Source organism: Ursus arctos, unplaced genomic scaffold, assembly GCF_023065955.2.
Source record: "Ursus arctos isolate Adak ecotype North America unplaced genomic scaffold, UrsArc2.0 scaffold_28, whole genome shotgun sequence".
Taxonomy (NCBI): domain Eukaryota; kingdom Metazoa; phylum Chordata; class Mammalia; order Carnivora; family Ursidae; genus Ursus; species Ursus arctos.
Window position 1 is genome coordinate 7,699,476 of NW_026622963.1, and position 17,278 is coordinate 7,716,753.

Genomic DNA, 17,278 nt, shown 5'->3' on the forward strand with positions numbered 1-17,278 from the left:
AGTCAACAAAATTTTCCATTTCTTTTTCAACATTTTTAAGTTCTCTAGTATCTATATATGGTGTTAGTTTCTCCCACCAAATAGCTTTTGAGTATTTTATGCCTTTCTTGTCCTCTGTAACTGAGACTTCGCCTGAATGGCCCAAGCAACTGAAATCCTAAGACCGTACTGGGAACAATGGGGGGGGGTATATTGGGAACACGGGAAAGAATGTGCAATCCTAAGTGCTCACGCTCTAGATCATGAATAAATTTTCTGAAGTCAAAAGTCTCTGTCTGCTACTTACTAGTAATATAACTTTGGGGCAAGCTAGCCTATCTCTCTGAGACTTAATTTCTTCATATTCAAAAAAATAACATCAATATCAACCTCCAATAATATAGCCAATTATTTGAAACAAAACATTTTTAAAAACTAAATAAAACAGAAAATACATATTCTTAAAAGTATCAAAAAGCTGACAAAATAGTAGGGAATCATAAAGCCAAAACATAAGAAAGGGCAGGAATTCAGAGAGGAAAATAGAGTGCTAAAGCCAAGTTAGCCCCTAACCAAAGCCAAACTTAGGATTTGATTATCACAATCTCATAAAGATAGAAGCCAAGCCCAGGGCTCACCCTAGGCAGTAAGTCTGACAGAAGACCCTATACCATACAACTGGAATCCATAAAATCAACCAAAGAAAAACTATTCCATTCTAACCCACCCCTAAGAACTATAGGGAAAGTTGCTTTGGCACTGAACTGTATAGGAAAAGGGGAAACGAGAGTTCCTGTCAAATTGTAACTTCAGGAAAGAGACACATACAAGTACTTTAGGCTCTGGAGGCCAGAGATCTCTGCTGCAACTACTCAACTTGCCATGGAAACAGCCATAGACAATAAAGAAACAAATGAGCATGCTGCGTTCCAATAAAACTTTATTTATGGACACTGAAATTTGAGTTTCATATAATTTTCACATGTCACAAAATATATTTTTGCCAATCATTTAAAATCTAAAAACCATTCTTAGCTTGCAATCTTACAAAACTAGGTGGCACAGAGCAGTTTGCCTTGAGCTGTAATCACAAGACACTCTACCACCTAAGCTACCACTATCCTACATACACAGATTTGTGGCCCGAATTCACATCACCTGGATGACAACACGAAACAAAACAAAACAAAACAAAACGGGTCAGGCGCCTGGTGGCTCAGTTGGTTAAGCGCCTGCCTTCGGCCCAGGTCATGATCTCAGGGTCCTGGGATCCAGTCCCACATCAGGCTCTCTGCTCAGGGGGAATCTGCTTCTCCCTTTCACTCTCCCTCTGTGCTCTCTCCCTTTCTCAAAGAAATAAATAAAATCTTTAAAAAAAAAAAAAAAAAACTAGGTTACAGGCATTTAGAACATGCCTGTACAAATGTCACAAATAATGTCCCAAGAAAAGGCATTATTTAGATCGAGCACAAAGAAAACAAAACACCATGAATGAGAGCAAACAAAGGTTAGAAACAGATCTAAACAAAATGTCAAATATTGGAAACAAATCTAACAAAAATGTCAGATATTGGAAATGATCATACACAAAACATAAAATAGCTGCTCACTAATGTTTAAAACAATAAACAAGACTGAAAATATTTGAAAGGAACAAGAACCATAAAAAATGACTTGGAAGATTTGGGAAACAACTTCTAAAACTATAAAACACAACAACTAAAAATAAAAATAAAATGGAACAGTGAAGATGAAATTACCCATAATGATAGAAGAAAAATATAAGAAAAACAAGATGAAGAAACATTTAAGAAAAAGAGAAAAATCAACATATATAAATTGGAGATCCAGAGAACAAAGAGTACTGAAATCATAACATTATGTTCTTTGAAAGCAACTAGAAATCATTAATAAAATGATGACTAGGAGTAACAAATGGTATCTTTAACACCAACATACACCCCATCCCACACACCCTTTTACGATGTAATGTTTACACTCTTACCTACATTGCTCCCCACTGAACTTGGATGGACCTTTTTAACTGTCTCCACCAACAAAATGCAATAAAGTGAGGCTGTATAACTTCTGCAGTTAGAACATAAACACTAACATGGCTTCTACCGAGCACTTTCTTCAGAACTCAGGAATTTCAAAATTCATAACCAGAACAACACTTTAAAAGCTCCATGGAGAACACCTGGGTGGCTCAGTCAGTTAAGCATCTGCCTTCACCTGAAGTCACGATCCCAGAATCCTGGGACTGAATCCAACCTGCTTCTCTCTCTCCCTCTGCTGCTCCTCCTGCTCACGCTTGCATGCACACATGCTCTCTCAATAAATAAATAAAATCTTTTTAAAAAATTTTTAAAAATTTAAAAAAAGCTCCATGGAAAAATCCACATGGAAAGGAACTGAGGCAGAACTGCCAAGCTCAACTGCTCCTGAATTCCTGACCCACAAAACTGTAAATGATAATAAGCCACTACGTTTTGGGCTTAACTTGTTACGCCACAATAGATAACATACAAGGAAATCCTCACAGAGTTGTAAACATAGTCCTAGGGCACCTGGGTGGCTCAGTTGGTTACGAAGCTGCCTTCAGCTCAAGTCATGATCCCAGGGTCCTGGGATCAAGCCCCACATCTGGCTCCCCAGTCAGCAGGGAGTCTGCTTCTCCCACTCCCTCTGCCTCCTCCCTGCTTGTGCTCTAACAAATAATTAAAATCTTTTAAAAGAAAATAAAAATTAAAAAAATAAAACATAGTACTAAATAATCCATGTGACAAGTAAATAGAAAATATGTTGAACTAGACAATAACAAAAATACTTGTGAGATGCAGCTAAAGCAATACTTGACAGGGAATTTTATAACTCTAAATAGGTATAACAGAAAAAAACAAAAATTAGGGAACCATCTATTCAAGAAGATAGGAAAAGAACAGCAAAATAAACCCAGGACAAATAAAAGGAAATAATAGAAATGAGAAATAAAGGAATTTATTAGAAAGGCCCAGGTGTGCCTGGGTGGCTCAGTTGGTTAAGTGTCTGCCTTTGGCTCAGGTCATGATCTCAGGCTCCTGGGATGGAGCCCCACATTGGGCCCCCTGCTTAGGCGGGTCTACTTCTCTCTCTCTCTCTCTTTCTCTCTCTCTCCCCCCTGCTCCTCCCCTACCCTGCTCATGCTCTCTCTCTCTCTCAAATAAATAAACTCGTTAAAAAGAGAGAGAGAGAGAGAGAAAGGTCCAACAAAGCCAGAAGTTGGGTCCCTGAAAAAATTATAAACTGGCAAACTTCTGGCAAGAATGATGAGGAAAAAAAAGTGAAAGGGATCAGGAATGACAAAAAGGGCAAAAACTACTACAAATGCTGCAAACATTACAACAATAAAAAGACTTTTTAATGTAGATGAAACTGAAAAGAAATCCTAAAAATATATATAACTTAGCAAAACTTACTGAAGACGACACAGAAAACTTAAGTGATCCCATTAAAATAAAACACAGAGCCATACTGCTTGACCAGCAAGTTCTCCCAAATACTCAAGGAATAAATAATCCAACCTTAAATAAATTCTTCCGAATTCTTTTTATGAAGCTGGCATAACTCTCAAATCAAAAATTCTGGCAAGGACCAGACTAGAAATAGAAATCATAAGCCAATCTTACCCCTGAACTTGTATGCAAAAATTCCAAACAAATATTAGCAAACAAAAACCAGCATTGTAAGTATAATATACTATAACCAAGTTAGGCATATCCCAAGAAAGCAAAGATAAATCCGATATTACTAACAGATGGCCAATTATTCTAATCAACCATATTTTAAGAAATCCCTAAAAATTCAATACTTATTCATATCTCAAAAGGAGTCTTCACAAACTAGGAATTGAAGAAAACGTCCTTAATTTGATAAAAGGTACCTACAAAAACCTACAGCATAGTTACTGGGGAAAGCCTAAACAGTTTTCTTTTGGTATCAGGAACAAGATAAAGATGACCCCTATCTACTTCTATCAACATTATACTACTGGTGATCCTAAGCAGCATCAGAAGCCAAGAAAAAATAATAAAAGGCATAAGGATTAGAAACAAGGGGCGCCTGGGTGGCACAGCGGTTAAGCGCCTGCCTTCGGCTCAGGGCGTGATCCCGGCATTATGGGATCGAGCCCCACATCAGGCTCCTCCGCTAGGAGCCTGCTTCTTCCTCTCCCACTCCCCCTGCTAGTGTTCCCTCTCTCGCTGGCTGTCTCTATCTCTGTCGAATAAATAAATAAAATCTTTAAAAAAAAAAAAAAGAAGAAGAAACAAAACTGTTCTTATTTGCATATGACATAATTATGTATATGGAAAATTTTAAAAGAATCTATAAACTCTGGTTAATTTTATAATTTAACAGTTACAAATTGAGGACCTAAACAGACATTTTTCCAAAGAAGACATACAGATGGCCAACAGACACATGAAGAGGTGCTCAAATCACTAATCACCAGGGAAATGCAAATTAAAACTACAATGAGGTATTACGTTATACTTGTCAGAATGGCTAGAACCAAAAAGACAAGAAATAAGTGTTGGAGAGGATGTAGAGAAAAAGGAATCCTCGTACACTGCTAGTGGGAATGCAAAATGGTTCAGCCATTGTGGAAAATAGTATGGAGGTTCCTCAAAAAATTAAAAATGGAAATACCATATGATCCAATAATTCTACTACTGGGTATTTACCAGAAAGAAAGAAAACAAAACAGTAATTTGAAAAGATATATGCACCCCTATGTTTAGTGCAGCACTGTTTACAAGTGGCCAGGATATGGAAACAACCTAAGTGTCCTCAATAGATGAACGAATAAAGAAGATGTTGTATACATATGTATGTGTGTGTGTGTGTGTGTGTGTGTCTGTGTGTGTGTGTGTATAAAACAGAATATTATTCATCCATAAAAAAGAATGAGATCTTGCCATCTGGAACAATATGGATGGGCTTAGAGAATATTATGTAAGTGGAATAAATCAAACAGAGAAGGACAAATATTATATGACATCACTCATATGTGGAATCTAAAAAAATGGACAAACAAAAAAAAAGCAGAAACAGACCCATAAATACAGAGAAGTGGTGGTTGCCACAGGGAGGGGGTTTGGGGGTTGGGCAAAATGGGTGAAGGGGAGTAGGAGGTACAGTCTTCTAGTTACGGAATGAATAGTCACTGGGATGAAAGGTATGGCAAGGAAATAAAAAGAAAAAAGAAACATATAAATTGATATTAGTTTCATATTTCTATATACCAGCAACAATTAGAAAATAATCTTTTAAAGATTTCACTACTTAAAATTGCATCAGAAAATACGAAGTGCTCAAGAATCTAACACATAATGGACAAAGCATCTACTGAAAAAATGAGACTTAATTATGAATCATTACAGAAATGGAAAGACACCCATGTTCATAGACTCGAAGACTCAATGTTGGAAAAATGTCAGTTCTCCCCGAATTAATCTATAGAATCAATTAAGTCTCAATAAAAATCCCAAATGTTGTTTTTACACTGGATTATTTAGTGTGTGTGTCTGTGTGTGGAATTTGACACAGTGATTCAAACACATACATATATGAAAGTGCAATGGGCCAAAAACAGCCAAGACTCTCCTGATGAACAAGCGCAATGTGGGGAGACTTGCCTCACCAGGCTCCATGCCCAGCACAGAGCCCCACACGGGGCTCAATCTCACGACTCTGACATCACGACTTGAGTAGAAATCAAAAGTCGGATGCTTAACCAATGGAGCCACTCAGGCCACCCTGAACTCAATTTTTTAAATCACATAAAATATTATATGAAGTTCAAAAAGCAAAACTAAACTATTTTGTTTATGAATATGTAACCTGAGATTCAAAATTACGATGCAAAGCAAAAAAATGATAATCAAAAAATTAAGGCATGGGGCACCTGGGTGGCTCAGTCGGTTAAGCGTCTGCCTTCAGCTCAGGTCATGACCGCAGGGTCCTGAGATCCAGCCCTGCATCAGGCTCCCTGCTCAGCTGGGAGTCTGCTTCTCCCTCTCCCTCTGTCCCTCCCCCACTCGTTCTCTTTGGTTTTCTCTCTGGTTCTCTCTCTCTCTTACTCTCTCCAAAAAATAAAAAGAAAATCTTTAAAAAAAAAAAAAAAAGTTAGGGTGTTAACTACTTCCACAAAGGGGGAATGTGTATCAACAAGAGGCACCTGGGTGGCTCAGTCGTTAAGCACCTGCCTTTGGCTCAGGTCCTGATCCCAGGATGCTGCGACTGAGCCCCGCATCAGGCTCCCTGCTCAGCGGGAAGCCTGCTTCTCCCTCTCCCACTCCCCCTGCTTGTGTTCCCTCTCTCGCTGTGTCTCTCTCTATCAAATAAATAAAATCTTTGGGGGGGGGGAAAAAGAGCAAGGGAAAGGAGAGGTACGGGGGAGGCAATCCTGGTTTGTTGGCCTGAGTGATGACAACACAAATATTTACTTCACAATTTTCTTTAAACTGCAAGTTTTATTCACTCTCCTATATATATGAATAAAGAGGAAAAGCCACAACTGCATACAACTACTATGGTAATTTAATAAAGTAACCTATGTAAGTATGGTACCTATTGTGCATTAAAAAAAAAAACTACTATAATTATATAATTTTTTTATCCTCCGAAGTTGCTTATGGTAGATACTCAAATCACTAAATGAAACAAATTCAGATGGTAAATACACTTACCATGGTGAACACTGCCTAATGGGTCATGTATAGAACTGTAGATTCCCAATGTTGTACACCTGAAACTAATACAACATTGCATGTCAACTATACTTCAAGTTAAAAAACCCAATAAATGAAACAAATTACTTTCAATCACTGGAGTAAAAGACAATTTAAATCTGAATGGCTAGGTCCCCTAACTTCTAATTTCTATTTCATAAGCCCCAGAGCTTGAATTCCTTCTATTCTAACAGGTACCCTTTCCTCTCCCTTTAATATTCCTGATCTCTTACTCTTTATACTCATAGTATACATCTTACTATACATCCGACCGTCAGCAACTGTCACTGAATGTTTGGAATCTAAAATCTGAGAGGTTTAAGGCAGAAAAGAGGAAGAAGAAAAGCTAAAGTCAGGGAGAGGGAAGTTGTGGAAAAAAACAGCGGAGACAGAACTTGAATTATCCTTACATGAAAGCAGGCAGGACATCAGATCTTTAGTTCTAATGCTTTAAGAAGCCAAGAAGCAGAGGGAGAAAAAACAAGTAAATCATCTATTGTCTGACCCAGGTTTCATACAATTGAAGCAGAGTAACACTGAGACCAATTACCTAATATTTAGGGGCAAGAAAGTGTACCTATGTCCCAAGATATATCTACTTCTGAAATTCTCTTAACAAAAAAAATAAAACAAAACAAACAAAAAATACAATAAAGCCTCCTCAAATTATAGGCTCTCTGGAAAAAATCAACTCCTTCTCAATTACTTAGGGGAAGAAACTTTATTTTTTAATTAATTTATTCCATATGTATTACTTATTAATCTAAAAGATTAAACACAAATATCAGATCCAGATTCATTCATAAAATTATGGTATATCAACACAGCAGAATATTATGCCTCCATGAGAAAGATGGGAATGTACCAATATGGAGTGCTCTCCAGAATAGTTTAAGTGGAGAAAAAAAAAAAAAAAGAGGTACAGAACAGTATATATAGATAGATACACACACATATACACATACATACACACACACACCAACCTTTGGCATATGAAGGGAGAATACATATATACATCTTATTTTTGAAAGAAAAAAAATACTGGAATGACTGATCAAAAACTCACAAAAATGGTTACCTTTATGGGAGAGCAAGGAGGAAACAGAGTAGAAGAGAGAAGGGGTGAAAATGAGATTCCTACATACACTTTTTCATTTGGTTTCTCCTTTTGAACTATGTAAGTGTTTCATATATTCAAAGGGCAACATTAAACCAAAAAACCGAGGGAAGCAAACCCTAAAATGAAAAACAAATGGATCTAACTACATACACATTAAATTGGTAACGATCACACTGAGAAATAATGATTTCAAGTGACTTTTAAATATAGTATTAACAAAAAGTATATTCTTAGTAGGATACATTCTAAGGACAAAGTGAAATGCAAAGAAATCTTAAGCTTCACTGAATAGGTTTATTTATTTTGAAACTACTTTAGGTATAATTTAAATAAATAGATTGAGATATATATATATCTCAATTCTAATAAAAACTAAGATTTTCAATGTAAAAGAGATTAAAACCGAACTTTAAAAAAAAAAAAAAGACTGAAGAAAGAAACCCCACAGTGTTAAATTTGAGTTAAAATCAATAATGACCTCATACTTTTATCCCCCTCCAGACAAGACCTAGAAGCAATGACAGCCCCAGAACAAGGAGCGTACTTAGCATCCAGATACTGGTTTCTAAATATCATCCTCCACTGTAAGGAGACAGAGCTCCTTAGAGAAACTGCTCATTGCAGTCTAAAACAGGAAAAGGCCATGGTGAGCCAACATATCTTATACCGAAAAGTAAGGACTCACTCAAAGACTAATAGTGCATTTATGCAAAAAGAATTGAGGAGGGGCTCCTGGCTGACTCAGTAGGTTAAGCATCTGACTCTTAACTTTGGCTCAGGTCATGATCTCAGGGTTGTGATATCAAGCCCAAGTCAAGCTCCACACCTAGCACGGAGTCTGCTTGAGATTCTCTCTTTCCCTCTCCCTCCGCCCCTCCCCCTGCTCATGCTCTCTTGCACATACCCACTCTCTCTCTAAAATAAATAAATAAAATCTTAAAAAAAAAAAAAGAACTGACGAGTATGCTTGGAGGGGCTCCCAATGTTCTTATTTGAGACAACTGCAGCATCAAAAAAACAATGTCTGTAACTCACTATAATACAACAAATAAAAATCCAAGAGAACATAAAACCATTCATTGTCACCACTGTAGATCACCATTAGACCAACCGCTCACTCTGAAAATTAGATGAGAAAGAATTAAGCATTTATTTACTCTGCCCTTTAGGAGGAACTATAGTTCACATCCAGCTGATGGAAGGTTATAAGCTCTTGTTAACTAAAGAATGATAGCTAATAAGCGTAAAAGAATTACAGAATTAGAAAAATCACCAATTTTCAACCTTCAATTAAATAATTGATTTGCCTAAGGTTCAATAAAGGATGCTAATATTAGAAGGTAAAGCATACTTAAGAATGGAATTTTATGTGGTATTAAAGTATCACCCCCACAGATTATTGTACTTGATGATCATAGCAAGAAAAATATAATTCTACAATGGACAGACAGCAAACACCAACCTTAAACTTCATAAAACTTCTATCACTAATAGTGATAGTCTGTACCCCCCATAATATGTAACATGAAATATAACATCACCTATGATGTATTCTTGCCAAAACTTTTTTAACATGCATCTAATCAAGCCTTTAAAATATAACTTCCAGTTTATAAGATACACAGTGAACGAAGGAACAAGTAAAACAAAAGCACAAAGAAACAATCAGATAACTCTAGAAAGCAGGCCATTCTACAAGAAAATGATCTGATCTTCTCAAAAGAAATGTCAGTATCTTAAGAAGAGGAGTGGAGGAAGGAGCTTTTCTAGATTAAAAGAGACTAAAAAGATAATCAATTGCAATGCAAAAATCTTGACTGAATTCTGGTCTGAAAAAAATAATTTTATGGAACAAATGGAAAAATTTAAATATAGACTATTAAATGCTACCAGGAAATTACTGTTATTTTTCTTAGGTGTTGGTAATGGCACAGTGGTGTTGTGGAAAATATCTATTTTCTTTTTTTTTTTTTTTTTTTAAGTTTTATTTATTTAAGTAATCTCTACACCCAACCTTGGGCTCATGACCCCAAGGATCAAGAATCACAAGCTCTTCTGACAGAACCAGCCAGCTACCCCAAGAATATCTATTTTCTTAGGAGATATATACTGAAGTATTTTGAGGTAAATATAATATTCGCAGCTTTCAAAAGGTTCAGTGAAAGTATACAAGTGCACATACATATAGAAAACAATAAAGCAAATGTGGATGGCTATTGGTAACCTGAATCTAGGTGGCAGATACATCAATGACCTTTGTTCTAACTGTTCAACTTTTCAATATTTTCTAAGTGTTTTATTATTTAAAAAAAGAGGGGAGAGGCAGCAAGGGACCTACAAGCAAGTAAGGAAAAAATATGATCTTAAAATCGTTTATAAACACGTATCTACACAGTCACCTGAAGAACTTTCTCCCTTACATTTAAAAAAGAAAAAAATCCAGAGATTACTCAGCCCACTATCATCTGATCAAAGTAAGTAAACAGATTTCAAACAAATACTCACATACTACAAACAGCAATAGTACTACAATCTGTCAATGATTTAAGGAATGTTTGTCATTGGCAAACAGAACATTTTCTTATGATACCTCACCATGAGTCAAAATACATTCTAAAACATCTATTAAACTATTAGTAAAAAAATCAAAAAAGCATTTCTTTGAAATTTCTTTATTTCAAAAGTATGATCACACTTGAAAGACAGCTAGCCAACTATCTTTCTAAGATTTACTTCTATTAGCAACAAACTTTGATTAGCCATTTATTCTAAATGTCACACAATGAAATTCTTTAAATTTCTGATCTCCTATTTAAATATGATAATAGACACATTTGCGGGGGGGGGGGGAGAAGACTTGTTGAATATCAACTATGTGCCTACTGTTTTACATCAAGTGTTTAATAATAATCTTGTCTCAGGTAAATATCTCCAATTTGAGAAATGAACATTCTTGAAGCTCAGAAATGTTAAGTGACTTGCCTATAAATGACAGCTTATAAGTGATGAGGCTGGAAGTTGAATTGAGGTCACTGGAAACCCAGGTTTGAAAGTCTGTACTCTTTCCACTTAACTGGCCTTAATGGATTTAATATTTATAGACAGAAAAGTCCATCTAAAGAAAAAGTATGTTTAAAAAAATACCTTCAGATTCAAAGAGCTACATAATGTTAAAGAAAAATCAAAACTGAGAAAAAGAAAAAATACACACTAAAATTATTGCTGGTTGTAAAAAAGAACAATTCTTAGCAAGCCAGCTGTCTATGACATAGGACAGCTAGTACTTTCCTCACCGTACATGTAAAATTACACTCCAGTTGCCCGCTGGATGACCCCACTGCCAAAATATGTTAGCAACATAATTCACATTAAAACTCAGAGGCCAAACACCATTTGGAAAGAGCTTTACATGTTTACTATACACATCTCCAGCAAGTTCACCATTCAAAATTAACAGGCGATTTTCAACAAATATTCTTTGATCTATGATATTTTTTGCCACTCTAAAATATTAAACTTATAAACAAAAAAATCTACCTAAATACAAAAATCCCACAACTGAATATTAGAATATTAGTACAACGCGATTTTAGATTTGTCTGTTGCATACATGTATGCTAAAATTACACTTCTACAACATAACTTACGTTTGTTCTTTCTATAGGATCAAAATCCCAATATCTGTCTCTTTTATGTCTAAAGATACATACAAAATATGTAGAAAAATATGTATGTTTAAGAGTTTTTCCCATTTAAAATTAAATCCTCTTTGAACTGGATTAGTGACTAGAAGAGGGCATGAGGTGGCTTATGGAGTTGTAATATTCTGCATCTTAATATGGGTGTTGATTACATTGGTGTGTTTACTTGGTAAAAATTCATTTAAGATCTGTGTACTTTTTTGTATACTTTATAATTATAAAAAGCTTATGTATGTATTTTAAATCCCCAATCTAAAAACCTTCCTTCCTATAGTATAGGGATACCAAAGAAGTTAAAGCCCAGTGAAGAAAATAGACAAGTAATTAGGAATTTCATTAGGGAGCTATGACAGAAGTAGGCACTATGTAAGAGCATACAGGAGTGGCATCTAACTCAACCTAGAGGAGGTTAAAAAAAAAACGCTTCCTGAAGATATAACTGTACTGAGTCCTGAATGGGAGAAGGGAAAGACAGGAAAGGAACAGAGATGCAAAGACAAGAGAAAAAGTACTTTATCTGAGCAGAAACCTCAGTTCAATAAGGGTGGATCAAAGAATTAAGGAAGAGAGCAAGAAAGGAAAGCCTAAAGAAGTAACAGGTCAGGAAGAATCTCATACATGCCATGCCACAGTTAAGCTTTATCCAGAAAGCAGTGAGAAAGCACTAAAGATCTTTCAATAGGAAAGGACTTGATCAGATTTGTATTTGTACTACAAATGTCAATTACAGTGTGTGCCATGCTTGCAATTCCATTTTGCGAGAAATCAACCTGCACACCAGCCCATGCTTTTCAGCATTATGATCCTGCCCCACACCCACATGCACAAATAAACACATGGTCAACACTAAATGGCCAGGAGTGCTCACATGACCCAAGTATACAAGCTTGCTAGCAGCCCATGAGAAAAAGAGCTGAGCCAAAGAGATTGCTTCTTAGGAATTCAAACCAGAAAATCCCAGGGAGAAGGAAGAAGTTAGCAAACAGGAGCTCAAGTTAAAACAAGAGCATCCAGGAGGCAAAATATTGGCACAGGAGTGACACAGTAGTTCTAAGGAAGCAGGAGTTAGGAATAAATGGAAGCTGGGAGATAGAGGAGGAAAAACTGGAGTAACCGAGAAAAAGTTAAGTCAGAAAGAAATAAAGTAGCTAAGACAAGTTAACCGTAGAACACTAGAGTGAAATCTGTCTTTTCCTGCCTCTAGTTTTATTTATTAAACTCCTGTTCTTAAGTTGTTTAACTTTTCCTAGGTTCCCTTGTGCATGTTTCCTTTCAAAAAGCACTCTACTACTCACTGTAACTTGAGTCTCTTCTTTGCAAATGAAAGAGCCTAACTAAAAGCATTTTAGAACACCTAATCTGGCAGTAGTGCAGAGAATGAACTGGAGGGTAGGGCAAAACCAGAGGCAGAAAACAGAAAGCAACAAGACCACTTAGCAATACGGGAGCACAACAGACATCTGAGGTTAAAATAAAATAGAAACGGGGTGCCTGAGTGGCTCAGTCGGTTAAGTGTCTACCTTCAGCTCAGGTCACGATCCCAGAGTCCTGGGATTGAGCCCCACTTCGTGCTCTCCACTCAGCGGGGTGTCTGCTTCTCTCTCTGACCCTCCCCCTTCTTGTGCTCTCTCTCTCTTACTTGCTTTCTCTCAAATAAACAAGCAAAATCTTTTTAAAAAATATAGTAGAAACAACAAAAATAGCAATAAGAAATTATCTGAAATATCATGAGGGAGAATGTACAGGACCTAATGATATTGATAGTAAGGTACGGAGTGGAGGATGATTCACAGGTTCCTGAAGACTTCTGGAGACAAGAGTGGTGCAATTCATCAAGATAGGAAATCAAAAACAAAAATTTTTGTTGAAGTTTGTCTCCCTCTACCCCCTCCTTTTTGGAAGGAAGAGAAGCAGAGAAAGAGTTTTATTCTGTACAAGGCTGAAGTGCTTGTGAAATGTAAATCCAAGTGGAGAAGTCCACTAGCAGTGATTCACAGGGGTCTAGAGTTAAGGAGAGAGATCTATCTATACAGCAGCTCTAGGCTGAGGAATACATAAAGTTGATGTTAGATTTTAAAACATGACCCAAAATTCAATGACTAATATTTATTTTAAACTAAGTTAATATAATTTAAAAAATCATGCAAACTAAGAAACTTGGTATTTTTGGCAACCATATTTTCAAACATCCTGTACTTCTCCACAAACGATGACTGAACCAACTTCTACAATAGCAAAATCCAAATGATTAGAAAAGATGGGTTTATAGTACTAATTTCTACTGAAGTTTTACTTTAAAAAAAATCTAAGTTTATTCCATTTCCCTCATAAGCTATTTACCACTAACGTTAACTAAGAGAAAAAACTTAAATCACATGTTAGACAGTGAACCTCACTATTGATACTTGAACTATAATAAGATTCTTTAAAGAATTTAATCACTTAATTTACTAGCTTTAGACATTCAACTCTACCTACACTGTAAATGTTAGATATCTGTCCTATAATCTTTTCTTTTCTCATTTATACCTTTTGCCCCCAAAATCTATTACTACCATTCCAGAAGTTGATAATGAACTTAAGCCACAAATCCAGCTGCCTCTTGGCCATCAAGCTCTGACAGAAGTATAATCAATCACCCAAAGCCACTTGTCACAAATTAAATTCTTCTTTCTTGACAAAAATAAAAATAAAAATCCCATTCCTCCCTCATATTGATTCCCATTTCAGTGAAAGGTACAAGCTAGAAACCTATATCTTCTATGAACCTTTTCCCTAAATCCGAAATCCAATGAAATCACCAAGTCCTGTCTACTTCCAATACCCAAATCCAGACCCACTATCATCATTTGCCTGATACTCCTGCCTTTAGTCTTAGACTACTCTTTAATCCACTCTACTCACTGCAGCCACAGTGACCTTTTAAAGATGCCAAACTGATTTCAGTCCCCTACTTTATATCCTTCAGTAATCTATTTGATAAATATCATAATCATCATCAAAGCTAGTCACTCCATGGAAGCTCAGAAGTTCAATGAGAACTTTAGTTACATCCTTTTTTGTAAATTCAATACAAGACAGTCACCAGAAAATTTGAAATCCTGATAATTACTTGGGACTCACATTTCAAAGAAAAGCATGTAGCGTTGTTTGTAAAAGCAAAGACTAAAAATAATCTCAAGATCATCAAAACAATACTATCCAGCCCATAAATGAGGCATTTCCATATGTATTGTTGTTGTATGATTTCTAGGATCCATTATTAAGTAAGGGGTGGAGGAGGGGGGGAAGCTTTAGAGTGTACAGGAGGCTATAGAGTATAAAGTATTTGTGGTGCTGTTCAAGAATATAAATATATTTAAGAATATAAATTTGAGGGGCGCCTGGGTGGCTCAGCCAGTTAAGCATCTGCCTTCAGCTCAGGTCATGATCCTGGGGTCCTGGGATCAAGTCCCCTGTTGGGCTCCCTGCTCAGCGGGAAGTATGCTTCCCCCTCTACCCTTCCCGCCCTGCTCGTGATCAATCTCTCTCTCTCTCTCAAATAAATAAACAAAATCTTAAAAAAAAAAAAAAAGAACACAAATTTGAGAATGTATAGGTTTGTATATGCTAGAAATATCACAGAAGGACCCACATAAAGATGGAAATAGAGGTTGCCTCTAAAGAGTGAAAAGGGATGGTTGGCGGATATAGGGGGAAGAAAAACTTTTTACTGCATACTCTTTTGAATCTCTTGACTTTTATACTATGTCTAGTTATTACCTATAATTTTAATATGTTCTCCCTCCTCAGCTTCATACACATAAAATAAAAATTTTAAAAGTACTAACTACAAAAACCTCACTGTACTTCATTCCTATACCGTTAACATTAGGTACTGATCATTTAATATAACATTACGTTTCCTTCTTGACAACTCAGAAGTTCAACTTCCACAAACAAAATTTTATTCCTATTTCACTACTGCTGAGGAGGCTGTTGGTAATGACATCAGTCAACACTACATGATAACTGTACTTGCTCCTTAGAAGAGCAAGACAGCCGCACCAAGGAGCAGAAATTTATTATTAAATTGACATTAAAATCTTCAGGGATTAAGGAAACCTACAGAACTTATTTTTCCAGCAAATTCAAAATAACACATTATAAAAAACAATCTCCCGGTATCATTCAAAAATAGAGAAAAAAAGGCGTAAAAATCTACAGGAAGGTGAAGCAAATGATATGACATGGAGACACTGTCACATCCCTTAGTGTAATGTGATTTAATCCTTACAGAGGTCCCTAAATGTCACACATTCTACAGAAGAGACAAGATGAGAGGCAGGTTGTGTGACATTCTCTTAGCACACACACCTTCTACCCTGGGCTTCCACACTCTTCCCTGTCCCTCCCTCCTCGGCCACCAGATTAAACCCTCCAAACACGGGTGTCAGTTGGTCCCCTTAAGCCCCACGGGCGGGGGGGGGAGACACTAAGTTAAGCAAACATCCCTTCAGGATTTAATGGCAAGCCCTTTCAACCAAAGAAAAGAGAAAGATAACAAGGTCAGCCCGCGGGAAGGGCTAGGCAAGAGGCTGCTGTCTGATGGTGTCTACAGAGGGGCTGACCAGATCCCCTGGGAGGTGAGAGCATCACCAAACAGCCTACCCCAGAGCCGAAGTGGTGGGGAGGGCTGACGGGGAGCACACTGGGAGGGAAGGGTCAGCAGGAAGGGGGTGGGCTGCGATGGATCTGCCGTGGAGCTGGGGGTCGCTATGGGTTAGGGGGCAGCCGCGACTGGGTCTCGGAGGAAATGTGACCGGGTCAGCTTACGGGAGGCCGTAACGGAGTCTGGAGGCTCCATTAAGAGTCCTAAGAGAGTCCGAGGGGATTTCTAATGGGCTGTGCTGGGGTGGTGGGCCCGTGACAGAACGGCCGGGGGGCTGGCGGGCCGGAATGCTGTCTGGCCAATGGAAGATACGATGGGTGGGGTCTACCAGGGACTCGGCTAGCGATCGGGTGTCTGGGAGGCTCCCGGGCAGACCCGCTCGCGGGGCGTCTCCGCTGGGGCGGGGCGGGGCGGCCCCGCAGGAGCCACAGAGCGAGACAGAGACGTGGGCCGGGCCGGGAGACAGGGCCGCTGGGCGGCTTGGGCGGGTCTTACCTCGGGCTCCGCCGCGGTGGCCACCACAGCCCCCTCCTCTTCGCCAGAAGCCACCTCCCACCCGCGGCCCCAGGGCCAGGCCGCCGGAGACAGCAGAGACTGAGGCCACCGAGGGTCGGACGGTTCCGGGAGGGTGGGCCCAGCAGCCTCAGGGTCTGGGAGAGCGGCCGCCGCGCATCCCCCGCCCTGTCAGAGAGACTCCGCCCGGCCCGGGCAGGCACATCCCCCGCCGCACCCCGCCCAGAGAGCACGCGTCGGACCGCCGCCTCAGCCGCTGTCGCTGCCTCTGCTGGTGCCGGTGCCGGTGCCGCGGGTGCCTCCGCCGCCGCCTCTCACAGTCCTTGCGGTACTCTCAACAGCCACCGCCAACCGCCGCCGAGTCCTCGTCCGCTCAGGCCCGCGCGCCCCCGACCCCGCGCACGCGGCCCCGCCCCGCGCGACTCTCCGGCTGCAGAAGAGCAGGCGCGCGCGCACTTACCTCCCACGCCCCCTACCGCCTGCGGGAGCCGGCCAGCCTGCTGTCCCAGCCCCCGCACGTGACGCCGCCAGAGAGTAACGC

The 17,278-nt window shown here is 38.7% G+C and overlaps 1 protein-coding gene across 13 annotated transcripts in view; it reads right to left on the bottom strand.

Annotated features, from left to right (window-relative positions):
* MYO9A (myosin IXA) overlaps positions 1-17,278 on the bottom strand; it is a 285,328-nt gene that overhangs the window by 264,005 nt on the left and 4,045 nt on the right. For 7 of the 13 annotated variants that reach the window (XM_057303768.1, XM_057303770.1, XM_044391961.3 and 4 more), the window contains exon 1: positions 16,720-17,143. The exons of 4 other annotated variants lie outside the window; for them this stretch is intronic. The gene's annotated coding sequence lies outside the window, so the exon portion shown is untranslated. Of the gene's footprint in view, positions 1-6,710; positions 7,370-16,719; positions 17,144-17,197; positions 17,272-17,278 lie in introns of those variants that run through there. 2 more of the 13 variants (XM_044391958.3, XM_044391957.3) reach the window with 2 other exon arrangements.